Consider the following 27,817-nt stretch of genomic DNA (forward strand, 5'->3'; position numbering starts at 1 on the left):
GAGAGGGCGTTTCCGGATGATGCTGATGCAGTTCCAACAGGCAGGGTCCCTTCCCTCGGGGTACATCATTCCATCTCTGAGGCTATGTGAGCAGCTGCAGCTGCGTGCTTGGGGCTTGACAAAAGGCCACACTGTTCCTTTCAGATACCAAGGACTCTTCATTCTACAGCAAGATAGCATCAAAGCTGGGAGCATCCATAGAATTCTTTAGCATCCTCCCCTCACTCATGTGGTGGCCCCAGGTCTCTGAGTCATTTGGAAGCAGAGGCCCTCTCAGCCTCTGGGCTCCATGCGCTTTTGCCAGGCGAACATACTGAGGTGGATGTGCTCGGTTTTCCTCCATGTTTGGGTAAGTGATTATTCCTCTGGCAAGAGGGATTTACTTCAGTGTCATAGGTAGTTACCGAAAGCCAATTGGGTGCCTAGCCACATCTCGTGGCCCGTTCGGTCGGGAGATCCTGGCTGGGCCTTGAGCGCACTGGTATGGCAGGGGACCGGGGGAGGAGCCCTCCTACATCGACACGGTACCCGACGTCTGTTAGCCCACAGCCATACACCATTTCCAAGAATTCTAAAGGGAGAAATTGTCTCAAGGGTCTGCGTGTCCCAGGGCTCCCAGACCCCCCCAAAATTGAGTCTTCAGTGCTCCCCCTGCTAACTGCGGAGCAAAGCAGCAAATGGTGGGCCAGAGTCTTGGGAAGATTCCTGCAGAAGGGTAGCGCTGAGGGGAGGAGGCAGAGTGGCCAGAGGGGGGGATCTGGGAAGGCACTGCTGAGTGGGACAGGCGTCTTTGTGGGGCTGGGGTTGAGGGAGGCGTGGCGTGTACAGTTCTGTAGATAATCAGGAATCCTTTTCCTTTGTGGCACCTGATCAGTTCCAGAGGCAGGAAAAACTCACTTCAGCAGGGCGCTCAGAACACGAGTCAGGGCTGAAAGAGGTCCTTGGAAAGCTGGTCGGTGGGCCTTCACATCTTCCATTTGAGGAAACGGAGGCCCAGAAAGGGGAAGAGCCTTGTCGGTGACACAGGTGGAGCTGGAGTCTGTGCTGAATGTCTGGCCAGGGTCTTTCACACCAAACCACTCTGGCTGCACAGGGAAGAATGTTCCCAGAGGCAGGTACAGCCCATTTCCTGCCTTGGCTTGTCTGGCCCCAAACCTGTGATGGGCGGGGTTTGGCTAGTGGAGGAATTTGTGGCAGTGGCCACCCAGAAGGTGTCCTCTCAATGATGTCAAAGATCTCCTGGCATCTCTGTGATGCCAGCTCTTCATCCTCCTCTGTTGTCAACCTTCCTAGAGGTCTTGTTGAGGCCGAGGTGTATCATTTCTGGCTTCTTGCTGGAAGCTCCCCCACTGTCGGAACAACTCACCATACGGAGGAAAGTGCCCCAGCTTTGAGGCCATTTGAACTGGGTGTAAACCTCGCTTGACCATAGCTGCACGACTACCTGGCTTTTCTGACTCAGTTTCCTCATCTGTAAAACGAGTGAAGATTAATAATTATTTATGTCCTGCTTTTCCCACAAAGTAGATGCCTGTTAAATGGTACCTGTGATTTTCTCCCTGCAGCTCTATTGAATCCTAACAACAACCTGCATTTATTTAAACTGCACAACTTGGGGGCGCCTGGGTGGCTCAGTCGGTTGGGCGACCAGCTTTGGCTCAGGTCGTGATCTCGCAGTCTGTGAGTTCAAGCCCCGCATCAGGCTCTGTGCTGACAGCTCAGAGCCTGGAGCCTGTTTCAGATTCTGTGTCTCCCTCCCTCTCTCTCTGACCCTCCCCCGTTCATGCTCTGTCTCTCTCTCAAAAATAAATAAAACATAAAAAAAAAATTAAAAAAAATAAACTGCACAACTTGATGAGTTTTGACACATGTTTACAGTCATGAAATTCTCTGCACAGTCAAGTTAATGAGCATAATCATCAGCACTCAAAGTTTCCTCCTTCACCTTATCCTTCCCTCTTCCCCCTCTCTCTGTCCTGCCTCCCAGCCCCACGCAGCCCCTAATCTGCATTCCATCACTGCAGATTCGCGTGCGTTTTCTAGAACTTTAAGTAAATAGCATCATACAGCACAGCGCGTGTTCTTCTTACACTCAGCATGATCGCTTTTAAGTTTTAATTTAAGTTTTTATCTCAACTCCAGTTAGTAAACATACAGTGTAATGTCAGTTTCAGGTGTACAATATAGTGATTCCTGACCTCCATACGCCACCCGGTGCTCATCACAGTTAGTGCCCTCCTTAATCATTTTGACATTCGTCCGCGTCGTGTGCGGAAGTGGTTCACATGCCTTTATTGCCGAATAGGGTCCTGCTGTACGGAAATACCACTGTCTGTTTATCCTTTTATCTATTAACAGACATTTGGGTTGTTGCCAATTTGGGGCCATTAAAATAAAGCCCCTATAAGCATTTGTGAAAAAATGTTGTGGGGACCTATGGATTCTTTTTCTTGCATCAGTACCTAAGAGTGTGATGGCTGGGCCAGATGGCGGGTGTATGTTGAACTTTTTAAGAAGCTGCCAAACTGTTTCTTAGAGTGGCAGTGCCGTCTTACATTGCCCCCCCCCCCCCCGCCCCGCCCAGCACTACCTGAGAATACCTGGAATAAACTAAATGAAGGAGGCACTGGACCCTCTCTGTACTATCTCTGGCAAGGTGCTCCATTTCCTTGCCAACACTTGGTATGGGCAGCCTTTTTAATTTTAGCTATCCTGCTAGGTTTGCGGTGATATCTTGTCATTTTATTCGCATTTCCTTAAAGATCAGTGCTGCTGATCATCTTTTCTTGTGCTTATTTGCCATCTGCCTGTTTCCTTTGGTGCAATGTCTGTGCAGAATCTTTTGTTCACTTAAAAAAAAATAGAATTTGTTTCTTTGTCTTCTTATGATTGAATCGAGCCCTTTGTCCACTCTACAAACAAATCCTTTATTGGAGATGTTTGGAAATGTATTTTCCAATTCCCAAGCTTGCATGTCGTGAGAGACTATGACACGTAAACTAATAATTACAATTTAGTTGAGTACGTACAGGGAAGTGCAAAGGAAGATGAGCAGTCTTAGGACAGGAAGTCAGGGAAGCTTCTAGAAGGTGAACGTATGTGAATTGGTTTGTAAAGGAAATTAAAAGTTAGCTAGGTGGAGGGAGGGCAGTCTGGGTGGAAGTTTGTACATGCAAAGGCATGGCCGTATTGAATGTCATGCTGCATGCAAAATTGTAAGTAATTTGATTGGATGACTGGGATTTTGGAGAAGGATGTGGGCTGGACTCCCAGTTGCCGGGGCTTATGGCCTGCGCGCTTTTTTTTTTTTTTTTTTTAATGTTTTGTTTTGAAACAATTGTAGATTCACTAGGAGTTGCAAAGATAGTACAGAGAGGTCCAGTGCATCCTTCATTTAGTTTATTCCAGTGGCTTCATCTTACATGATTATAGCACGATATCAAAACCAGGAACGTGAGATTGGGACAATGTGTGTCATTTTCTCGCATGGGTGGATTAGCAGAGCCGCTATTACGATCAAGAGATGGGCTGTTCTCTCACCAGAAAGATCTCCCTCATGCCACCCTTTCACTGTCCCACTGCCGTGGCCCCCCCCCCCCCCGCCGTGTTTCCTCTCTATAATTTTGTCATTCTGAGAATGTTCTGTAAACAGAGATGGACAGTATGCAAACTTCTGAGACTGGCTTGTTTTCAGTCATCATAATACATTTCAGGCCCATCCAGGTAGTTGAATGTATCAGTAATTTGCTCTTTTTTTTTTTTTTTTTTTTTTCTGACTGGTATTCCATGGTATGGATGTACCAGTTTCACTATCGACCTTTGGAAGGACATTTTGGTTGTTCCCAGTTTTTGACTATTACAAATAAAGCTGCTGTGAACAATTTTGTGTAGGTTTTCGTGTAGACATAAATTTTTGTTTTTCTGGGATAAGTGCCCAGCAGTGCAATTGCTGAGTTGTATGGTAAGTGTATTTATTTATTTATTTATTTATTTATTTATTTAAGAAACTGCCAAACTGTGACTGTACCATTTAACATTCCCACCAGCAGTGTGGGAGAGATCCACTTTCTCCACCTCCTTGCCGGTGTTTGGTAGGGTCATATTTTTATTTTAGCTCTTTTGATAGATGGGGGACCGTGTCTCATTATGGTCTTAATTTGCATTTCTCTGATGGCTAGTTGTGTGTCTCTTACCCTTTCTGCTCCTTAGGTCTGGCTGTGTGAATTTAGACCCCAGGCTATACTTTCTTTTTTTTTCTTTTTTTTTTTTAACATTTATTTATTTTTGAGACAGAGGGAGACAGAGCATGAACGGGGGAGGGTCAGAGAGAGAGGGAGACACAGAATCTGAAACAGGCTCCAGGCTCTGAGCAGTCAGCACAGAGCCCGACGCGGGGCTCGAACCCACGGACAGTGAGATCGTGACCTGAGCCGAAGTCGGACGTTTAACCGACTGAGCCACCCAGGTGCCCCTATACTTTTTAAATGTAGGAAGGAGGGGCGCCTGGGTGGCTCAGTCGGTTAAGTGTCGGACTCTTGATTTCCACCTAGGTCATGGTCTCATGGTTAGTGAGATCGAGCCCGCACTGGGCTCTGTGCTGACAGCATGGTGCCTGCTTGGGATTCTCTCTCTCTCTCTCTCTCTCTCTCTCTCTCTCTCTCTCTGCCACTCCCTTCAAAATAAATAAATAAACAAACTTTAAATGTGAGAAGCAAGAGGACCTAGTGCTGACAAGCCCCCTCCCACATTTCTGGAGTTGCCCCGAAGCCTGACTTCTTTGTCCTTTGACCTAGTTAGCCAGTTATCGGAGATCCTTCTTCATCATTCTGGGTGGCTCCAGGAAAGTGGTATTTTCTAGAGCTGCATATTTTTCCAGGGAAGTTCCCCCCGCCCCCTTCCGCAGATGAGCAAACAGCCTGTAAGTGTTGATTTTTTTACTGTGCTGTGGGGTAAGCTCTCTCTCTCCACCCTGTTCCTCCCCGGTGCCGGTATGCCAACATCTGTACTTACTGGCAGCTGAGATAAAGAAGCATCTGGAGTTAGGCCAGGATGGCTATTTTCTCAGTGTGTGGAGGTCTGAAATGCCAAGGGAATCTTGCATGGCCTCAGGCCTTCCTTGTGCTCAGCATCTCCTGATGTTGTTCTTTCACTTCTAGACGGACAGGCAGCGTTACTATGCTGGGAAAAATAATAATGGCAGCTAACAATCCTATAGCATTTATTATGCACCAGGTACTAAGTGCTTTCTATGCATTACCTCATTCATCCCAACAACCCTAAGAGTTTGGTGCTGTTAATACCGCATTTGACACATGAGGAAACGAAGGCATGGGAGGTCTCATAGCTAGTAAGTGGTGACTCAGTTGGGACTTGAACCCAGATGGCCTGACACCCAAGTCTTCTTGTTTTCAAATGTTTATTTCAGTTATAGTTCGTGAACATACAGTGCACAAGTCCGTCCTTCTAGTCCTCGCGCTCTGCTATCTGGGAGTAAGGGTGGGCGGCACCTTGTGTGATGCACACCTTACTGTGTGAAACTGTGGGCCTCAGGCCGTGCCTTTGGGAGCATTTGGGAGGCGGTGGTGGTGGGGGGCATGCTGTGGGTGTTCTCTGGGGCGTCAGCACTTTGTGATGCTGCGGTGGGAAATGGAATAGCGGGGGATGTGCTTTCCTAGGCGGAAAGGAGAGTTTCTTGGAGGCCTGCACTGGCCATGGGCTGCTGTCCAGGTGTGAGTGAGGCTCAGGCTCGGAGCCACAGTCTTGTGGAGACACAATTCTGTTCTACAAGCCTGCTGTGCACTCAGGACTGGCTCACACACACTGTGGGAAGAGGCTGGCGGGGTAGGATGTGGGAGGCCCTGACCCTGGGGAAAGCACCCGTCCTCACTGGTCCTCAGACTCTCAACCACCTGCCTGTGCAGTCATAACCTTGAGCTTGCCTGCCCCCACTCCCTCCTCAGAGATGACTGGGAAAGAGCTGGGGCTTTCTGGCCTGACAGATCTGGGTTTTGATTGCAAAACCCCAGTTTCTGCTATCAATAGGGCAATAACGATATCTAGTATCTAGATCGTTGTGAGGCTCAGTGGGGGCAGGTGTAGTGAATTACCCTAGAGCACGTTGGTTCTCTCTCCTCTTCGTGGGGCCCTTTCCAACCATCCAGCTGAATGGCAGGGCTGTGCTGAAAGAAAATGGGTGTGTGTGTGTGTGTGTGGGCGTGTGTGTACCTTGTCCTGATTCCATCAGTGAAGAGTGTCCATTCGCTTACTTAGTACTCAAGCAACTTTTTAATGACCCTCTACCATGTGCCTGCTTCTGTAATAGGCCCTGTGAGCACAAGAGCCACATCCTTGACCTCACGTAGCATAGGGTCTACAGAGAGAGACAGATATTAATTAGATAATAACACAACTGAGAGTGACATCGTGGATTGTGGAATTGCTCTGGAGGAAGTTCAGTGGTGCCGTGTAAGTGAGCCACGGTCTGAGGCCGGAAGACACTTCCTCAGGGCGCTGCTTCTGACCTGGGTCTGATTCTTTAGCCTTGATCCACCGAAGAGGCCCACGTGGAATGTTCTGTAGGATCAGTTCACTTGTCCTGACTGTAGGCTGACCTGATGCCTGGCCGCCCTGGTGTTCTCCCCACCCCAACAAGCCACACTGTCCTGGGAGGTTCCCCGGACCCAACCACTGACAGCTGCTGCTGGCCCACGGGGGCCAAGGCTTAGCTCAGAGCCACACCTTACAGGGAGGGCCTGGTTATGTTTTTGTTGTTGTTTGTTTTTAAGTGTGCTCATTACTCAGCTTATTACTTATCTGAACGCAGTGGTTTTGATCATCACACAGATATTTTAAAAACACTTTTACTGAGGTGTAATTTATGTTCCATGAAATTAACTTCCTTTAAGTGTAAATTCGATGGCTTCTAGTAAATGTACCGAGTTGTGCAACCATCCAGTTTTAGAACATGTTCATCATTGGAGGGGTCGTTCATCTTCACATGGAAAAGGCAAGAAAATTATTATTATTTTTAATGTGTATTTATTTTCGAGAGACAGAGCACAAGTGGGGCAGGGGCAGAGAGAGAGCGAGGGAGACCCAGAATCCGAAGCAGGCTCCAGGCTCTGAGCGCTCAGCACAGAGCCTGATGCAGGGCTTGAACCCGTGTGCCATGAGAATATGACCTGAGCCGAAGTCGGATGCCCAACTGACTGAGCCACCCAGGCGCCCCAAGAAAATTATTATTTTTTTAAATGTTTTTTTAATCTTTATTTATTTTTGAGAGAGAGACAGAGTGTGAACAGGGGAGGAGCAGAGAGAGAGGGAGACACAGAACCCGAAGCAGGCTCCAGGCTCTGAGCTGTCAGCACAGAGCCCGATGTGGGGCTTGAACTCACAAACTGTGAGATCATGACCTGAGCCGAAGTCAGACACTCAACCGACTGAGCCACCCAGGCGCCCCAAGAAAATTATTTTTTATGGAAATGTTCCATAATCATTCTGGGGTTAGTTCCGTTCTCCCAGCAGGAGGATCTAATTAATGAATTCAATTAGCATTTATCGAGTGCCCGCTGGAGCCACAGCTGGGCTAGGTGCAAAGGGGAATAAAGAGAGAAACTGTGGAGAGGGCAGTTTCTCTGTGGCTCACAATGTTCCCACTGAAGCTTCACTGTTCAGTGTCTCCTGTCTGCAGGTGTGGGTCTCATGGCGGTTACAGGGCAAGGTGCTTGCTTTTCACCCTGTAGCTCTTTGCTGAGGACAAGGCAAGGGCCTTGCTTGTGCAATAGTGACGTACTGAAAATACTGGCCGAGCAGAGAGAGGGAAGCGTACTCTCCAACATCTGCAAACGGCTCTAGACTTTCACAGGCCTGGATGCAGGATCTGGGAAGAGAGGAGAGTGGGTGTGCTGTTCACAGTGCAAAGATTCCATAGGGTGGGATCGGGGTGCACGGTGAGGATGCGCTGGGGGAAGAAAGCACGAGCAGTCAGAGCAGGGGGCTTGGGGGAGTTCAGGGAGTAGTGGTGCCTTGGGTCACCTACAGCTTAGGGGCACATTTGCACGTGGTGGGGTGTGGCTCGGAGGCTTGCGGGTGAGGTGGGGGTGAGGAATTTGGACTTAGTGGAGCAAACTTGGAAGACGCCATTTTGTCTCTAAGGAGGGGCGTAATTGTCCAGAGCCGGATGTGGAGCACAGTCTTGTATGTGGAGAGAGGTGGGAGGCAGGCATGGTTTGGGAGGCTACTGCGAGGGCCCTGATATTAGGTGATGTGGACCTGACTTTAGCTGCGCCGGTAGGGTGAGGCAGGAAGAAGTGGATCGGAGAGAAGATTCTCTCAAGTGCGGGGAGAAAATCTCCCCGTTCCAGCTTCTTCTCCTGGGGTCCAGACCTGCCTCATGCACTTCAGCCAATCCCTCACGCTCCGCGTGTTCAATACCAGCTTCACCGGCCCCTCCCCACACCGTGCCCTCCTCTCTGCCTGCCATGCTCTCCTCCCCTCCAGTTCTCTATTCCACTCTTCTTGCCCAGGAGGAAGGAGGGGAGCCAGAAAGCAAAACGCTACCACGGAAGGCAGTGCCGTGGAAGGTAGTGGTGAGAGATTTCCAGAGTGGGAAATGCCCAATGCCGAACAGGGGAGCTGAAGAAGGGCTGGGGACTTAGGGCTGGTAGTAGGCAGGCAAGCCAGATGCTTCAGGTGCAAGATTTAAAGAGGCACTCATTCATGCTCAGATGCCAACCCTGGACTCACATGCCCCTGAGATTTTGCACTCCAGGTGCCTTCCTCGCCTTCCTCTAGTCCTGGACTAGGTTCCTGGAGAGAACTGGTCGTTGGGAGGACCCTGGTGACTTTGGACAAAGCACTGACTTTTAATTTTTTTTTTTTTTTAAGTTCATTAGAGAGAGAGAGAGTCGGGGGAGGGTGGGCAGGGGCAGAGAGAGAGAGACGCTCAAGCAGGCTCCACACTGCCAGCACAGAGCCGGAAGAGGGGCCTCGATCCCACGAATCGTGAGATCATGACCTGAGCCAACGCCAAGAGCTGGACGCTTAACCAACTGAGCCACCCAGGAACCCCCAAAGCACTGACTTTTAAAGGACTCAGGACAGAGTGTGGAAGCTTCAGTGGGGAGCTTCCTGAAGCTGTGTTAGGGCCCACTGTCTCCCACCTCCTTACCCCAAGACAGGCCTTCAGGGTCTCCACGGACTCTGTGGTTCCTGGAGCATGGTTTGAAGAATACGGATCAACCCCAATCCCCATCTAACCATAGGGAGTCCTGAGACCCACGGAAAATTTGACTTACCAAGGCCACCCAGGCAGCGTGACCTTAGAGGTCTCCCTGTACTTCCCTTTGATTCATCATCTTCTGTTGTTTTATATTCTTTTTATTATCTCTTCTAATCTCCCCCCCCCCCCCCCCCCCCAAGGATTGGAAACAGCTGATACTGCAGGTCTCCAAGTATTTGAAGGCTGCGGTCTAATTCTGAGAAGTCCGTTTATTGAGTACCTGCTACCTACCAGGCATCATTTTAGGGGCTTTTACATTCATTATTTTAATTCTTATAGGCATCTTTCCAGGCGCATTATCCCATTTACCGGATGAGGAGACTGAGGCTCAGAGAGAACAAGTGGCTTCCTTAAATTTTCGGTTACTGACGGTGCTCCTGTGCCCAAAGCCCGTGTTCTTTCTCCACACCACGCCTTTCCTCAGTCATTCATACGGAGTGCGCTGATGCCAGGCCCCGTTTTTGGTGCTGATACAGCACAAAGGAGACAAAATCCTGCTGAACCCTACCCCACTAGTCCCTCTGCTCACGAAGGGCGGTTGGCCCGCTCTTCATAAGGCCTCCTGTTGCAGTCGTCTCTGGGCTGCCTGTGGTGGTAGCAGTGATTTTTGGCTGTTGCTGAGATGCAATCCATGGCCCAGTTCACTCCCCAGCCAACAAGTCACACGGGTTCCTTTCTGGGTGCCCCTGGGTTTCTGCAACATTCCATGGACAGGCACTCACGCAATACAGGCATTTTGTTCTCTGCAAGGACCTTGCCTGCTGCTCCCTCCTCCACCATTCCCCCTACATTTCTTGGCACTTATCACCAGCAGCTTCCTCCGGCTGCCACCCCAGCCCAGCAGAGCTCTGATTCACTTGGTGATTTAGCCCTGATAAAGGCGAGTTATTTTGGCCTCTGCTGCCCTCAGCCCCAGTGAGAATTTGGACACAATGTTTTCACTTGTCACGTTAGACTGTTTGCCAGAGTTTGCGGAAAAAGGCCTGTATTATTGATGCCCTTGCCAGGAACAGCTGCGCCCTGCCAGCCTGTCATGTGAGCCCTCTGAGACTCCTGGCTGCAAGGCCCACAGCTCTCCTGGGCCCCCTGGCTCAGGTGGGAAATGTGATCCGATCTGACAGAAACTGCAAACAGCCCAGCAGGGCAGAAAGCAACTTGGAAGGGACTGATCAGATTCCTCTCCTAGGAATCGACCACAGCCCAGCGTGTGTCTCGGGGGGGCTGATTCCATCCTGTGCTATAGTGGAGCCCATCGTATTTGACAATTTTATTTTCTTTGTTTTAGAGACAGAGAGTGCACACGAGTGGGGAAGGGGAGAGGAGGTGGAAAGGGAGAGAAAGAATCTTAAGCAGGCTCCACGCTCTGTGTGGAACCTGACTCAGGGCTTGATCCCACAACCCTGGGATCACGGCCTGAGCCGAAATCAAGAGTCGGACGCTCAACCAACTGAGCCACCCATGTGCCCCAGGGGCCCCATTATATTTGAGGTCTTTTAGTCTGACGTCTCCCTCCTCCACAAGATTAAACAAATGGACCCTTAGCCACTAGAAACAAACAGACCCTTGGAATGAGTTTTTGATGTGGGGTTTATCTCCATTTAATGGATGGGAAAGTAGCCTTGGAGAGAACAGCGAAGTACCCGAGGTCTGTCCTCCTCGTTTCGGGATGCCGTGAGCCACCAGACACAAAAGGACATTTTCCCGGCTCGCCTGTAGGTTACCTCTGCAGCCGGTGCCAGCTGTGGCTCTCACCTTCCTCTCTTGCCATCACTCTGTGAACACGGATATCCCATTTCTGGAGATTCTCATTCCGGTGGGGACTTGACTCAAGTTCAGGATCTGCCACGTCGGTGGTTGGTGGGGCTGCAGGTCAGAGCAGGGGTGAGGAAAGGTAGTCTCTGGCACCTTCTCCTCTATCAACTGAAATGGCTTCTCTTCACCTCTCCTGCCCCATCAGAGCCCCTTTTTGGTGTCAGGAACTCAACACTGAGCTTAGAGAAAATAATAATGTCACTTGCTTGCTTAGAAAACCTCTGCCAGTCCCAGTTTCTTGGGTAAATTGGGACGAGAAACACTTCTGTCTGGAGCAGATAATTCTGAACCCCATTTCCATCACTGCAGCCCTCGTACCCTCACCCCTCATAGCTTCTCACCATTCTGTGACTACTACGGGCCTTCTTTCATAGCTAAGCCTTTGGACTACCATTCTCTCTGGATATGCCTTTTTCTGCCTGGCAAACTCCTATTCATCCTTCAGAGCCCAGGAGGAGCATTACCATTCCTGACTTCCTCTAGTGGAGTCGGTGGTACCCCAGCCTTTAGTTCTGAATGCCTTCCATGCGCTTACACCCATCATTTTATGGGTCTTTCTCTTCCTCCGAGGCCTCAGGGGCAGGGGCTGGACCCTGTTTATTTCTGTATCACCTGTACTTGAACAAAATGAATGGGGGCTCATGAATGAATTATTTGCTAATGTGTGAGTCATAGGTGGGCTCCACTTTAATTAAGTACAAAGTCCAAGGACTTCAGTGAGAGGTGATAGGCCGAGTCTGTGGTGCTATTGATTAATTGAGCCAGGTACTGTGCCAAGGACATTAGTGCAGGTGAGCCCTGCAGCCGAGAGGGGGTGGCACGGGGGTGAAGTAACATTGCAAAAGCTTCGAAATTGTAGCGTGAGGCACAGCGTGTCCTGGTCCCCAGGCCAGCCTCTCAAATTCTCCACCCAGCCTGCCTCCCAAGAGGGGGGCTCCTTAAGGCTGGGTGCAGACCTGGAGAAAGAGTGCAGATTCTGGATGGTCCCAAAAGGAAGGGGACGGGGTGGTACTCAGAAGAGGAGTAGAAGCCGGGGTAGCAGGAAGTACGAGGCAAACTTTTCTTTCCTTACTGTGATACTGGGGGCATCTTGCTGGCCAGAGCTCCTGCCGGCCGCTGCGGAGGCTGAAATATGAGCTGGGGCCAGGCAAGAATTTGGAGCCAGACCTGGATATGCAGGTCCTTTTGTGCCCCTGCCTGTTTAATTCTGCCTCCCCCTACTGCTGGGTGTAGGCACGTAGGCTTTAAAGACAATAAGATCTGAGTTCAGATCCTGGTCTCAGACACTTGAACTGCGACTTGTGTAGCACTGAGTAAAACTACTAGGGTGGCTATTTTTATGTATTTAATTTTTTACTTTTCCCTTTTTAAAAATTTTACTTTCGGTATCGTTAACAGGGTTATGTTAGTTTCGGGTGTACAGTATAGTGAATTAACAATTCCGTACGTTACCTGGTGCTCATCATGACAGGTGTACTCTTAATCCCCTTCAGTGTTTATTATTTTTGAGAGGGAGAGAGAGAGAGAGAGCAATCAGGGGAGGGGCAGAGAGAGAGGGAGACACAGAATCGCAAGCAGGCTCCAGGTTCTGTCAGCACAGAGCCTGACGCGGGGATCGAACCCACAGCCCGTGAGATCATGACCTGAGCTGAAGTCGGCTGCTTAACTGACTGAGACACCCAGGTGCCCCCTCTTAATCCCCTTTACCTATTTCTTTTTTTTTAAATTTTTTTTAATGTTTATTTATTTTTGAGACAGAGAGAGACAAAGCGTGAACAGGGAAGGGTCAGAGAGAGAGGGAGACACAGAATCTGAAACAGGCTCCGGGCTCCGAGCTGTCAGCACAGAGCCCGATGCGGGGCTCGAACCCACGGACCGTGAGATCATGACTTGGGCCGGAGTCGGACGCTCAACCGACTGAGCCACCCAGGCGCCCCCCCCTTCACCTATTTCACCCAATCCCCCCACCCACCTCCCTCTGGTAACCATCAGTTCTCTACAGTAAAGAGCCCGTTTCTTGGTTTGTCTCTTTTTCCCTCGTTCATTTGTTTTGTTTCATGTGCATATGGGTGAAGTCGTATGGTATTTGTCTTTCTCTGACCGACTTCTTTCACTTAGCGTAATACACTCAAGCTCCATTAGGGTTGCAATTTCATAGGGTCATTAGGACCAGGAATGGCATCACTGCTGAGAGGCTGTGGGCTGAGACATCTAGTTTATTCCTCAGAATACCTACAGGCACGTGCTGTTATCATTCTGAAATCACAGATCCTTAACTGGGGCTCAGAGAGGTTCTACAAGCTGCCCAAGCTCCCGTAGCGAGTCAACGATAGTGGTGGCACAGCTGGGTCCACTAGGTCACCCGTCTCCAATCTGCGTGGTCCTAAGAACCACCTGGGGCTCTTGGTGAAGGAGCAGTTCCCAGGTTCTGTGCCAGCTGTTGATTGAGCTTGCTTAGCGTGGGGCTCCGGGAGCAGAGGATGAAACAGATACCCAGGATGATATTAGGATCTGGCAAGTTTAGGAAACGGTGTTGTGCTCTCCTGCCTGTTAGGTGTGGCTCACGGTTGGCCCCCTATAAATGGTGGCTGTGAGTATTGTGACATGAACTGACTCAGAGTGTAGCTTACCGTGAAAAGGTTTTCATCTTTTAAAGGCTCATTAGTCCTACAGCTAGCTCTTGAAGATAGAAGTTAAGGGAAGTAGATTCTGGATCAGTGAGTCTACATTCTAAAACTCTAGACTCGGAGAACGATCTGCACACGGAATGAGCTGCCTTCAGAAGTCCTGTTGTTTGTGATCGAGCAGTTGGTGGTGACACCATGTGTCAGGTGGGCTGGTCAGTTCCTCGAGGACCCGGTGGCCGCTCAGCATCTTCCCCGGGCATGCACGCACCAGGAGTCCTTCATGTTAATATACCAGCGGAGGTGGAGTGGAGCAGCTGTGCAAAAGTCAGAAAGGATCCCGACTCTGGGAGGGAACGCAGGAAGGAAGGGATGGCAGAGGCCGAAGTGAGAAGCTGTCTCTGGGCCATCACTCCCTGCTTTGGGCCCTGGGAAGCTTCTGCAGTTTCCTCTGTAGCTGAGTCTCCAGACTCTCGGTCCTACCATGAGGGCACAGAATACTTCATTTTCCTTGGGGACTGATGGTGGGCAGTTGTCTGTCTCTTCTCTATATGTCTGGGTTGTGCCTTTGTTTTGAAGTTCTTAAGGCCCATCTTGGGGGCATATAAATCATAGACCATAGGGAACGTTGTCTCATCAGAGCCTGGAGGAAAGCCTGACCCCTGTCCTGTTTTTAACCGCAGCATTGATGACAAAACTCAGCACCGGCTTTCCTAGAGACCAAGAGCATCTCTAAGACCCTGCTAAAAATGATGGAAGCCTACCGAATAACTGCCTTGGATACTTTGATTTCTAAGATCCATGATAATAGCTGCCACTCTGAACACCGATTGTGTGTTGGTGCTTTATGTATCTTTTCTCATTTAATCCTTTCAGCAGCCGTGTGATATAGGGAACACTATCCTTGTTTTACAGATGAATAAACTGAGGCTCAGGGAATTCAGCTAAGTTGCTCTAGGTGACAGAGCTAGTAAGCAACGGACTTGGACTTCAGACCTGTGTCTGTGTGAATCACACATTAGAACTTATTATGCCTACGCTACTGTGTCTCATTGGGATAATATGAAGTTTTGCTTCTCTCGATGAGGAGGAAAGTTAGGGATTGGTTACCCTGACTGGTGACAGAGCGCAAAGCTTTGTTCAGAGTGCTTCAAAGGGATGGCTGATCCCTGTATTCATGTTTGAAGTCATCTGTAACGTTTATGAATGTGGATAACCATGACCTTCCTCAAGTCATGTCTTGGTGATTGCAGCAGAGAGCGATTTGCTGTCACTCCTGACTCTCGGGGAGGCTCTATCCCGGCTAAGAGTGTTGAAAAATGTGTGCACGCTGCTGGGCTCTGGGGCAAGGATGTTGAGGTCCAGGAATCTGACTGCCCTTGAGTGATGACAGCTGGGAAGATGAAATGAGAAGAAGGGAGCGTGAGCTGTGTGTCATTTCATCAACCTGGGGCTTGAGACCACGGGATACCTGTGTGTATTCACTTGGATAAGGAGACCGTCTGAGCCCCCGCCTCTGTGTGCCGAACACAAGGAGACCGCATCTTCTAGTAGATAGATCTGCCGTGTTAGAGAAATAAAAATCCCCCAGGAGAGGCGAAGGAATCTGGGGGCTTTCTCCAGCTCAAGCCCTGTTTTCCTTGAACAGATTTTACTTTTTGGCTCTACGTTATGCGCACACTCATGGCAAGATGGAGGGTCCTCTGTCACACTCCCCTTTTTGACTACCTATCAGCCATCTTTCCCTGCAGCAGCTTTTTTGGCCTCCGTCTAGAAGTGGGCGCTCTCCACTTTACTGTCCTGTCTCTCCCTGACTACTGGCGAAGGCCCCAGTGGCCTGTCTCACTTCCCCACCTTCTATTTGAAAGCCCTGATCCCATCTTTCTGTCCTGAAGGCTTCTGGTTATAGCCAGCCATTCCAATAATAGTCTCTGTCTTCGTTTGTTTTTTCTTTGTCTCCTTTTTGAGAGACAGAGACAGAGTGTGAGCAAGGGAGGGGTGGAGAGAGAGGAAGACACAGAATCTGAAGCAGACTCTCAGGCTCCGAGCTGTCAGCACAGAGCCGGATGGGGGGCTCGAACCCACAAACTGTGAGATCATGACCTGAGCCGAAGTTGGACGCTCACCCGACTGAGCCACCCAGGCGGCCCATCTGTCTTCATTTCTAATCTAGCCCAGATGGTATCTTTTTCTTGGCGTTCCTTATGTAAATCAAGTCAATATTCTACAGCTTGCCCTTTCATTTATAATGGTCTCCTTACATTTATTCAGCTGGCTTACTTTCTGCCTCGGGTGTACTTAGTTTGTTTCTCAAAACTCCTGAAAGGCAGGGACTGTAGTTTATGTGGAGGTAGTGGTGATTGTGTCTTAATTTCAGTGTCTAGCGGGTAACAGTAGCCAATAAAATTGTTTTTTCTTTTGGTCAACATGTTGATTGGATACCTATCATGGTCTGGGCACTGAACACAAGGCTCCAGGGTTATGGAGCTAATTATTACTTGGTGGTTGAAATTCCTGCGGTTTTAAGGGAAGAGGGACATGCAAGCAAATTAAAATTGTATTTTAATTTGCTTTGAGCAGTCATTGAGGTTGAGGGTTCGTAACATTTATTGGGAGCTCAGAGGAGAAATAATGAGAAAAGAGAGATGGCGACAGATTTAGGACATGTTTTGAGAGTAGAAATGGAACTTTGTTTCCTATTTAGTTTGATTGGCTTGTCGTGGGGACAGTGAGGTACCAGGACGAACAAGTGACCCAGGAGCCCTTGGGGAGTGGAATGCGTTGAATTTGGGGTAAGAAAGAAGGAAAACTCAAAGATACCAGGCTTAGCAAGATAGTAAGAAAGGGAGAGAGGGAGGGAGAGGGTTATAATTGCTAACATACACTGAAGGCTGATTTCTGTGTGCAGGGTAGTTAACGTGAATTGCCTCTTCTCCGACCCCCCTCCCCGCCCCATGAACCCCAAAGGGGTAGGTACTTTGGTTTCCTCCACTGTACAGGCGAGGAGGCACGCTCAGAGCAGTTGGGTAGCTTGTTTGAGATCACGCAGCTGAACAGTGCCAGAGGCCGGCTTAAACCCAGGAACTCTTGCTGGCGAGCAAACACCCATGCAGCTGCACTAGAACAACTCGACCACAGGATCCATTTATACCTCCAGCCTGGACCTTTCTCCTGACCTCTGGTCTCCTGTCGGCTGGCCTATTACACTCCACTTGACAGTCTGACCTCAAACTCAGGACTGCCCCACACTGGACTTCTGCTCTTCCCTCTCATCTCCCCTTTTCCACTCAGAGCAGCACCATCCTTCCGGCTGCTTGGGACCCAAGCCTTGGAATCGCCCTTGACCTTTCTCTCACACCCAAATCAAATCCATCAAACTTGAGTTTCAAAGCACCCTGAAATATATTCCTTCTCACCACCTCCACTGCAGCCTCCCGCTCTCACACTCGGATCTCTCCAGTGGTCTGCTTGCTTTTACCCTTGACCCCTGTCCCCACACACTGCAGCCTGAGCTATCCTGGCAACTCTGAGTCAGGTCAAAGTTGATCTTTTTTGCCAAACCCTTGGAGTGGCTCTCACTTTTAGTTAGAACGACAGCCAGAGTCCTCACCATGACCTGTAAGGTGCTACCTGATCTCTTCCACCTCCCACCTGGCTGTCTCTGTTCCTCTGGGATCCCCTCCCTCTGTCCCCTTCCCTTTGTGCCTTGCATCTGGGCCAGTGCTCACCTGTGCACTCCTGCCCGTGCTCTTCCTGAGATATCGCTGGGGCTCACTCTTCACTACCTGTACTTCTTTGCTCGAATGTTCCCTTCCCAATAAGCCCTTCTCTGACCTTTTTAAAATGGAAACTTGCCTCAACCCGCCACTTCTGATCCTTCCCTTTCCACATTCCGCTCCGCTCTGTTTCCCATAGCACTTAGTATCCTCTAAGATCCTACATAATTTATTACATTTATGGGGCTTTTGTGTTTCACTCTGCCCTTTTTAAGGGCAGTGATCTTCATCTGGTTTATTCCCTGTTGCATCCCAAGCACTAAGATTCTTGTCGAGCACGTGGTGGCTCATGCACTTAAGTAAATGTGGAGTGCAAAGTTTCTGTACAGATGTTGAGTTTAAAAATGTTTCTTAAAAGATGTGGTGTAGAGTCTGAGGGAGATGCCAGAGGGGGCTGGCCACACGGAGGCAGGCATTGTCTGTGTGTTAACAGAGGTCCTGCTGAGGCTGGGCCCCTGGGGACGTGGGCATTTCTGGGCTGCTCTGGAAGCTGGTCCCCAGAGGAGGCTAAAATGGGGAGGGAGGAGGGAACCCCCAAAGTATGCCTGTCAGACTTTAGAAGGAGGGAGTTTGAAGACAGAGACCTGGGGAGGACTCACAAAGAAAGTACTGGAGAGGGCTCTTCAGATTTTGCAATTAGAAATGCAATTTCAGTGGCATGATGGGGGCTGACTTCAATTATTTGAGGAACAAGTGGAAAGTGGGGAAGTGACTCGAGAAGCTCTGCTATGAGGAAGGAGAGATCAGGCGGTGGCTTGAGGAAGTGATTTGTTTGAAGGATTTGTTTTTAGCTATTAAAAAACCGTCTTTTGGGTGTGGGTGGGTGAGTGAGTGGGGAAGTGACCGACAGTAAGCTAATAACATCCAGATTGACAGACGGAACCTAGTGCAAAGTATATCCTGTCCTTGCCCAGTCCAGCCCCCTAGCACCATGCCTGGCACATAGTGGGTCCACAGTTAGTATTTACTGAATCCAATAAAATCCTGTGGACCTTAGTGATCAGTCATTGTATTAGCAGCAACAATAAGACGACAAGAATGTGTAATGTAGAGAGATTGCTCTTTGACGCACTGACTGTTGGTTAGTGGCATTTCTCTCCCCTAAGCTATATATTTCTTAGCACTTTGAGCAGCTGTATGTGGTTACACTTTGGCTTTCTTTACTGCACAGTGGTTATGTGTTTAAGAGGTATATCTTCAGATGACTCATTTCAGTGACAAGTTAGTAAACAGTTCCGCATGGATGTAAAGGATGTGGTTGGTGTCTTCGTCCATTCAGGCTGCTATAACAAAAGACCAGATTGGGTGACTTAAACAGGAGAAATTATTTTTCACAGTTCTGGAGGCTGGAAGTCTGAAATCAGACCTCGTTTCCTGGTTCATAGCTGGTGCCTTCTCACTGTACCCTCATAGAGTTGAACGGGCAGTGGGGCCTCTTTTCTAAGAGCACTAATCCCATTCATGAAGGTTCCACCCTCATGACCTAATCATGTCCCAATACTTTCACCTCTGGGGGTTAGGATTTCAGCATATGAATTTGAGTGCTGGGGGGAGGTGGACACAAACTTCCAGACCCAAGCTGATGATAAGTCCCAGGAAACCAGAGGAAGAAAAGAGTTGGCCAAGGGTGGCAGACAGATCTCTGAACTGTTGGTCAGAGCCTGGCATTGAACCAGCTTCATCTCACCCCGACTCTCTGGGAGTTGGATTTCAATGATCTCAGTTTGCTTTCTTTGGATTTTATAAAAAGAATAGTGTTGGGAAAGGAAAAATATAAAAGGAAACATGATTTGAAATATATCCAGAACTAAAGTCTTTTTCCCCCCCTTTTTAAAAATGTGATATGCAGGGGCGCCTGGGTGTCTTGGTCGGTTGAGTGTCTGACTTTGGCCCAGGTCATGAACTCACGGTTCATGGGTTTGAGCCCCACATCGGGCTCTGTGCTGACAGCTCAGAGCCTGGACCCTGATTTGGATTCTGTCTCCCTCTCTCTATGCCCCTCCCCCACTTGCATTCTCTCTCTCTCTCTCTCCCTCTCTCTCTCTCTCTCTCTCTTTCTCTCTCAAGTAAATAAACATTAAAAACATTTTTTTAAATGTGATATGCAGAGCAGGCAGGCTTAATTCTCTGGTGGTGGCAAATGACATAAAATTCAGAGATGTCCTGGGAGAGAACAGAATCATTTGACTCCTTTTTTACTCCCATCTTCTCTGAAAAGACACAGATTGGCTGGCTGCATAGGAAAGAATGAAAGAAAGAAAAATCCCTAATATTTATTAAGTATCCTATGTGCCTGGAGATAAGCTAGCTCCCATGTGCATGTTACATCCGTCCTCTTTAGGTGAAGGGCATTGTATCAGTATTTTCCATAACCTACCTGAGGGCTCACAGCTGACAAAGGGGAGAGAGCCTAGAACAAGCCCCGAGGAAAGAAAATTGAAGACTGTGGCTAAAGAGAGATCAATGTAAGAAATGTAGCTGCCTGGGAGCACCTGGACGGCTCAGTCGGTTAAGCGTCCAACTTCGGCTTAGGTCATGATTTCATGGCTTGTGAGTTCGAGCCCTGTGTCGAGCTCTGTGCTGACAGCTCGGAGCCTGGAGCCTGCTTCCGATTCTGTGTCTCCCTCTCTCTCTGCTTCTCTCCTGCTCACGCTCTGTCTCTGTTTCTCTCTCTCTCTCTAAAATAAATAAACATAAAAAAAGAAATATCCCTAGTGCCCAGCCCAGTGTCTTATTCTCAGGAAAATCTTGAGAAATACTTACGAAAGAGGTGGTTAGTTGGCCAAATGAATTGCCAGGGTCTGGAGAAAACTTGTAAATATTTTTGTTGAAATGCTGTTGGGAGGTCTTCATTGTCTTCTAGAGAATGGGGAAACCCAAGGGAGGGAGAAATATAATTTAAATTTTCAAGAGGCATAATTACAAACCATGAGTATGAGGCAATAACTGAAATGTCCTGTGTAAAATGCATAGCATGTGGCAATACTTAGTAAGTGATAACTATGATACTAAGGGAACTATTTATTATATATATTATATAAGTCCATCCTATTGCTTCTCCTCACCCTGGGACGTGAGGCATAGAATTCCATGACTTGAGACTTTTCAATTTGGGGCTCATATGGGAAAGCACCATAGCCTCTCTCTATCCATAATATTTTTTTTTTTAATTTTTTTTTTTCAACGTTTATTTATTTTGGGGACAGAGAGAGACAGAGCATGAACGGGCGAGGGGCAGAGAGAGAGGGAGACACAGAATTGGAAACAGGCTCCAGGCTCTGAGCCATCAGCCCAGAGCCCGACGCGGGGCTCGAACTCACGGACCGCGAGATCGTGACCTGGCTGAAGTCGGACGCTTAACCGACTGCGCCACCCAGGCGCCCCTCCATAATATTTTTTTACGAAAGATAATCTCTCTCCGAGTTGGCGGTCCAGCCCAGCCCCTTGTAGCCTAGTTGAGTTGCTCTTTGTGGTGTCTGCACCGTGAGACTTGTGTATGGTCCCATAACCTATATTTTAAAGACCATCCCAGGTGTTCCCTTGAGGGCAGACATGTGATGTCGCATCAAAATACGTGTCGGTTATGATGATAGAGTAACTTAAAACTCTTGTGTCAGACACTGAGCATCTTTGTCTCCTCAATAACTGGGGGTTTCTATTCTCGGGAACACTGTGGAAAATGTGGCCTGGATGGTGTTTCCATTGGCTCATGCATACTGTTTCTGTGGCTGTCACTGAAGAATGCTTTTGTGTCGGGAGGCTAGTGCCCGTCCGTCCATGATTTAGAGGAATACATCGGGAGGACGTGCTGATTTATGGATGATGCACAGCTATCATTTGTGCTAGCAAATGTGGTATGTGCCAGGGTCAAGGTTCGGTATAAGCTTCACAGGCTAGGAGAGGGGCTAAGTGTAGAAAGAAAGAATGCACCGGGCTAAGTGGAGGATGAAATGTGAGGTCCGAATACCAGTGGCATAAGTAAGGCAGCCCACCTGGGGATGGGACTAGATAGAGGAGGACTTGGAAAAAAGGCTAATGAACTCTACTTCAGTGGTCGCTCAACTGAGAGAGTCACTCACATGAGACTGCTAAAAACTACCTAGAAACTCTTTATATTTGCATTGTAGAGGTGTAGTCAGTTTCCTGTTCCATACTAGTTGGGCCACATCTGGAAACTGTTTAGTTCTATTCAGTGTGATGTGAACAAATGAGAGCGGGCCCAGAGTTGAGTGAGGAGAACTGTTAGGGGTTCAGAGGCCATGCCATTGAAGGAATGGTTCAAAGAAGGAGAATCTTTAGCCTGAAGAAGAGAAGGTTCAGGGGAGTGTAATAGTCCTGAAGGATTGCCCTCTGGGCAAAAGAAGAGACATGTGTTTTCCTCTAGAGAGTAGAATTAGAACCAGCAGGTGGACAGTAAGAGGTGTGGGGAGGAGATGAATAAAAAATTAGAATCCTAAAGTGCCCATCAGGTAGCATTTACTATTTGAAAAATGGTATAACTGCAAGGCACTTGAATTTGAATGTCTTCTGTCACAGGATCTCAGGGACCATCAGGACCTCCTGGATATCTTTCTAGCACTGTTCCAGCTGTCCACATCCTACACATCCTTCCAGCTCTGACCTTATTTCTTCATAGTTAGCCTTCCCTTCCCTGCCCTTACTTGTAGGGGTAGTCTTTCCTCTGTGTGCTGTAAACATGGGCTTTGGAGTTGGGTTTGAATTCTAGCCTTGTTCTACCTGCATGCGTGACCTTGGGCAAGGGGCTTAGCTCTTCCCATAAAGATGCTCATCTAGGGGCGCCTGGGTGGCACAGTCGGTTAAGCATCCGACTTCAGCCAGGTCACGATCTCGCGGTCCGTGAGTTCGAGCCCCGCGTCAGGCTCTGGGCTGATGGCTCAGAGCCTGGAGCCTGTTTCCGATTCTGTGTCTCCCTCTCTCTCTGCCCCTCCCCTGTTCATGCTCTGTCTCTCTCTGTCCCAAAAATAAATAAAAAACGTTGGAAAAAAAATAAAAAAAAAAACAAAATTGAAAAAAAAAGATGCTCATCTATAAAATGCAGGTGACGTGCATTTACCTTGCAGGGTCGTTACGATAATTGCAGAGAGAGAAACTGCCTAGCACAGCACCTGATACATACATAGTTCATGTTCAGTCAGGGGTATTGACATTTAAGATGATGTATTGATAGGCATCAGGATTGACCACTGTATTTAACTACCCTGTGAGTGGCTACCTGGAATGAAGAACCAAGTCCCTCTCTCTTAAACCATTGCTGTCCTTTCCCACGGCTCGGTCTTTCTTGATTTCCTGTAAAAATTCCAATTAAGAATACAAACCAGGTCCTGGCTTTATCTGGAACCAGCTGGCTCATGTACTTGACACAGTGAGTTCTCCATCACTACCTGTCATGGTTGCCTGACTTCCCACCTTTTCCGCCCCTGCTTTTAGGTCATCTACAAATAGCTGGTCAGGGTTGCACAGTGTTGGCAAGAATCTCCACCCCAGGCTTCTACCCTGTGCACCTGTTGGTAACTGACTAATTCTCTTTTTTCTCAGGTGACTTTAGACCTTTCCATTGAAACTTACAGTTTATAATATGGGAGATGCAGGTAGGATCTAGTCAGTTGCCCTCTCCTGGACTTGCTTTGATTTGGCTTTTCAATTGGGCCAGGCCTTTATTTTCTCTTGGGTAGAGTGTGGAATGTGGAATAGTACCTCATTCACGGTGTGTGCATTCGGGGTATGCAGGAGTCATTGCCTAGGATCCAGTCTGGACTTAGTGGTGTGGTAGGTGCCTGGGCCTCAGAAAGGTCTCGAATGGTTCCTGTGTTCTGGAAGGTCACACCCTAGCAGAGGAGGTGGACACGCAAACTGTAAGGGGGTGCTGTGGGACAGAAGGGGAGGACTCCTAACTCAGACTTGGGGTCAGAGAGACTTTGGTTCCTGTACTAAATTGCCTCATACTCAATATGTTCTTTACATCAGACGCACTGGTTTTTTCCCACACATTAAGTCAAAGAACACTTGTGACTCCTCCCTGGGTGGCCTGCTAGAGACCTAGGATTACCTCCTCTGGCCTCCCCAGGTCTCACCTCTGAAGACGTGTGTTCTTGTGACCTGGGTCCTTTGGAACCATGGGTTACCTGCCTGAATGCCTCATCCCTACTGGGAAGGTGTATGAGCTGCCCTGGTGCCTTCTGAGATGACCCATATTCATCTTGCTGCCTTTGCTCCCATGATTCCACTGCTTCCACGGTTGGGGGGCATTGAGCTTATGGGCAGAAATGAATTCTCCCGAGTCACCGAGTTTGGCCACTGCTCACAACAGAAGCCAGAGGGGGCTTCCATTCCCAGCTACCTCCCCTCCTTTCTGAGGACAGAGGGTAGTCTGCCCATGATCTTTTAGGATATCAGTGGTTTCCAGCCTTTGAGAGGCCTTGTGGGTATCATTCTATCATCTCCCTCATCTCCAGTCAATCCCTGATATGGCCAAATCGATTCTGAGGGCAGACACCTAGTTCCTCAAGCTGAGCCCTTCAGATTTCTGTTGTGGCACCTGAGAACAGTTTCAGTATTCAAAGGCAAATTAGACATGGTCCTTGTCCACAACCCGCAGTCCACTATTTTTCTCTGTCAGATGGTTCCACTGCTGGTCAGCACTTGTGAGACAAATCCTTTGCTAATCCCTCCAAAACTGTCCATCTCCTCTAATCTCCTGGAGATGGCAAAGGATAGTTTCCTGTGACAGCAGATGGCTGTTTTACCCCACACCCACTCCCCATGATGCCTCGAGCTACCTATGGGCTGAGACTCTGACTTCACTTTTACCCCACAATCCTTAGCGTGGGATGGGCACCTCCCTTTGCAGGCACTTGATAATCCCCTGCATGAGGAATTGTAGTAGCAAGTTCATAAAGGGATCTATTTCAGGGTCAAACTTCCTGTGGGGTGCCCAAGTCACTGCTTGGCTGGCCTTTGGACAGAGCGTGTCCTTTGTCAGTTCACTTTCATAAATGGCCACTCTGACCCAATTATTAAGTTGCCATGACAACCCAATGGATTTGAAGTTTAAAGAAAAAAATGTTATAAGGGACCTCTTTTTTGGGGTCGGGGTATCCTGGGATCATCTGAGTTTCTATCATTCCAAACCAAAGAATCATTTCTTGTTCTCTTAAGTGTGTCAGATGGATGTAAGGGCAGACATAATGGCGGCCAAAGAAACTGGAAGTGAGACTAAACAGGGCCGTAAACATGTAGAAGTCCTCCCATGGATCACAGAGTGGGGTTTTCTCTGCTTTTCAGTTGACAACTCAATAGGGTTTTGTTTTTGTTTTTGTTCTTTTAGAAATGTTTTAGAATGTTTTAGAAAATAAAGGGGTCTGGTTAAGTAACTGTGCTCAGGCCTCATGTGTGTGCAGGGTAGCACTGTGCTAGAAAGGGCTAGGCTTCGGAGCAGGACTTGAATCTTGGTTGTGTCCCCCTCTAACTGTATGGCCTTCAGGAAATCACTCACTTACTCTGATCTTCAGCTTCCTCACCTGTAAAATAATCAACCCACAGAGTTATTCGGAAGATTTAAGATAAAATAGAAAGCATCTAACACAGAATAAGGCTTCAGTGATACTTACAATGATGATATTGACACAAGAACGATAATAATTGAACGCGAGGTCCTGGTGCTTGCCGTGTTGCTGCAATATGGGAAAACACGGCGATGCTTCCTTACCAAGGATTATCTTTGTCACCTGAAAACTGCATGCTCCTTATTGTCCATGTATTTCTACGGGTTCAGATGTGGTTATCTTTTTTCTTAAATAGCAACTCTAACACTAGAAGCAACATATGAGCATACAGACTGGCATGTCAATGTAACCGTATCCACTCAGCACATTTTTAAAAGGGGAGAGATTCAAAAAGAAAGAATAATTGAGATAGTGTCCACTGTTCTGATAGCCACTCAGCCAAATTAATCAAAGGCCTGCACAAGAGCAGGTTGGGGGCAATGAATCTGAGTTTCCCTCACTCTCAGTAGGATGAACATTTTTGTGCAGGGTGTGATCCCAATGTTTGTCTTTTTTGTGCTACGTGGAACTAAACTCAATATAATTAATTACTTCTTCTGTTACCCAGAGAAAAAAGTTGTAATTTGCTCCAGGGTAGGATGATAACCCAGCTGTGTTAGATTCACTGGATGAACTTCTGTGCGAGCATTCAGGGTTGTATAAACAGACTGTGTGTTCTATTTTATGGGTGATTTAAGGTAGGAGGACTTTTCATTTAGCTTTCGTTTACTGCATGTGATTATCCATACAAAATAAGATCTTATTTTAACTGACTTCTAATTCAGCTCTTTATTTTTTCATTTTGTCTGTATAAATAAATATTTTGGTATATGTTTAAAAGACAGGGACTGTTTAGGGGTACCTGGCTAGCTTAGTCAGTAGAGCATGTGACTCTTAATCTTGGGTGGTGAGTTCAAGCCCCACATTGCATGCAGAGATTACTTAAAAAACAAAAATCTTTATTTCTTTATTTTTATAGTTTAATGTGTTTTAATAGCAAACTTACAGGAACAGCACAGAAGACAGACAACATTAAAAACGTACTTGCATGTAGGACAACTCAGTTAGAAAAGTATAGTGAATGAATGGAATCTACTGTATAATTAAAATGCTACAAACACCATTGTTGCAGTCAATAAGAAGTTTACTTGTTTTAAAAAAATCCAAATGCTGGCATTGTCCAGAAAAATTTAACAAATTTATTTATAATTGTTATAAAGGTGAACTGCTGAAACGTGTTCACTGAAACATTTTGACTTGCATTAATGCTTTATGTCCCCGCATTTATATTAAACATTCACACACAAATGAAAATGGAAAAACTGCCAATACCTGATTTCTGTCTCCAGTTTTCCCATTTGCAATCATATACTTCGGTACCTTTTGACCCCCCTGGGAAAAAAATATGTGACGTCCAGAACTACCAATAACAGAAAGAAGAGAAAAAAAAAATTTTTTTTTTAATAGAATGAAATGTTTTCCATCAGAGCGGATTCTGAAGCACATTCTCTACGTATGCGGCACGCTAGCTGGACGTCTTTTGGCATAATTGTTACACGTTTGGCATGGATAGCACATAGGTTGGTGTCTCCAGTGAGGCCCACCAGGTAGGCCTCGCTTGTCTCCTGCCAAGCACCGATAGCCACGCTCTGGAAGCGCAGGTCTGTTTTGAAGTCCTGAGCAATTTCTCACACCAGACGCTGGAAAGGAAGTTTGCGGATCAGAAGTTTGTCTAATTTCGCCGAGTGCCGCGGTACCAGGCCTGTAACGATGAGGTTTCTTCACCCCTCCAGTAGAGGGCGCACTCTCGCGAGCGGCTTTTGGTAGCCAGTTGCTTCCTCCGTGCTTTACCCCGCCCCGCGCCGTCGATTCGCAGGCAGCCTGCTTTGTACGAGCCATGGTACTGAGACCTCCTCACTTACCCCCCTTCTCCTTCTGCCGAGCTTGGCGAGCTAGAGGCGGTGCGGCAGTGGCCGCCAACACAATTATAAAATCTTTAAAAAAATAAAAGACGGGGACCCTTTAAAAATAAAACCACAATATACCACTATGTTTAAATAATGAACAGTTCCTTCATACCATCAGATAGGGAGTTAATAGTCAAATATCACCAATTGTTATATGTGCATGTGGCTATGTGTGTATGTAATTTTATTTTATTTTATTTTATTTAAATTTTAACATTTATTTATTATTGAGAGACAGAGAGAGACAGAGCATGAGCAGGGGAGGGGCAGAGAGAGGAGGAGACACAGAATCTGAAGCAGGATCCAGGCTCTGAGCTGTCAGAAGGGGGCCCGTCGCGGGGCTCGAACTCACAAACCGTGAGACCATGACAGGAGCCAAAGTCAGACACTTAACCGACTGAGCCACCCAGGCACCCCTGTGTGTATGTAATTTTAAAAGCAGTTTGTTTGGGGCTCCTGGCTGGCCCAGTTAGTGGAACATGCGACTCTTGATCTCAGGATCATGAGTTTGAGCCCCATGTTGGGAGTAAAGCTTACTTAGTAAATGCTTAAAGCATTTTTAACATTCAGATCAGGATCTAAATACAGTGCTTACATTGCAATAGGTTGATAGGACTTAACATTCTTAAAATACTTGTAATCAGTAGTTTCCCCAAAGAGGGGGATTTGGGGTCCAGGCACTGATTTTGTATCTGGCCATCGGTAAGGTGTGGCTCATGGTCCCACTGTCCACAGGGATGGACACTGATGCCACCGAGGAGGCCACCTCCGCATGATGCTTATCTACTTTTATTGC

The 27,817-nt window shown here is 47.8% G+C and overlaps 1 protein-coding gene across 7 annotated transcripts in view; it reads left to right on the plus strand.

The window, feature by feature from the left end:
* Positions 1-27,817, plus strand: part of ST6GAL1 (ST6 beta-galactoside alpha-2,6-sialyltransferase 1) — a 120,837-nt gene that overhangs the window by 31,169 nt on the left and 61,851 nt on the right. The window contains exon 1 of one of the 7 annotated variants that reach the window (XM_047876352.1): positions 329-349. The exons of the other annotated variants lie outside the window; for them this stretch is intronic. The gene's annotated coding sequence lies outside the window, so the exon portion shown is untranslated. Of the gene's footprint in view, positions 1-328; positions 350-27,817 lie in introns of those variants that run through there. 7 annotated transcript variants of the gene reach the window in all.

This window comes from Prionailurus viverrinus, chromosome C2 (assembly GCF_022837055.1).
Source record: "Prionailurus viverrinus isolate Anna chromosome C2, UM_Priviv_1.0, whole genome shotgun sequence".
Lineage (NCBI taxonomy): Eukaryota > Metazoa > Chordata > Mammalia > Carnivora > Felidae > Prionailurus > Prionailurus viverrinus.